A 940-nucleotide genomic window follows, 5' to 3' on the forward strand; every position below is an offset into this window, starting at 1 on the left:
ATCAGTTTTAATAATAAATTTCTTCTGTCAAATATATATACCAAACAGCATTCCGACAGATAGAAAAATACAAAAAATCTATTATATTCATTAACAATACTAGAACATGCTTCATCTATTTCAAGCAATGCATTCGCATCAAAACAAGAATTAACTACAATATGTTGATTTGCAATAAACATGATGCCACAGGCTTTGTCAAAATCTTATCAACAGCTTGAAAAATTCTTCTACTTCCACTGAAAAATAAATGTATATTTATAAATTATTCATAAGACATGCATTAACTTTACACACAGACTGCATTTCACCAATGTTATTTATACTTATCTGTAGTCATATAGTGCATGACGAATAAGTATATGATGACACTCCTTTAACAAATGCATTCAAATATACTAGATTCTTGTGTGCGTATGCCTATTTTACTGTTCGCAATTATTCATACTGGTTTTTGACAGGTATTTGACGTTAAATTTTCCAGAATGCAACATTATATAGCGGAGCACTCTTTCATTTATAAAAAAGTAAAGCTGCAAAATTCTTCCTGATACTTCTAGATAGTTGAATCTATAGAACACACACACACACACATATCTTATAATAAACATATTATATGATAGAATACACACATCTCTTTCTTATAAATATATGTATTGCGATGCTTTGTTCCGTCAAAAGCAAGTATGGATGCAAGCAGTAACATCACGATGCGCCGTTAGCGCAATCTTTCGTCAAAGACGCCAACCGTACAAGAATACATTGCCATTATTGCATGTGTGTTGTGTACGTGTATATATACGTGTAGCATAATACCACTATATTCTATGCATGTGTTGCATACATATATAGCGGTAAAGGGGACGACGACGACGATGATGATGATGATGGAGATGGTGACGTTTCTTACATGAAAATTTCCACATTTCGACTTTGCTTC

The sequence above is a fragment of the Formica exsecta genome, unplaced genomic scaffold (genome assembly GCF_003651465.1).
Source record: "Formica exsecta isolate Colony F162 unplaced genomic scaffold, ASM365146v1 scaffold22, whole genome shotgun sequence".
Lineage (NCBI taxonomy): Eukaryota > Metazoa > Arthropoda > Insecta > Hymenoptera > Formicidae > Formica > Formica exsecta.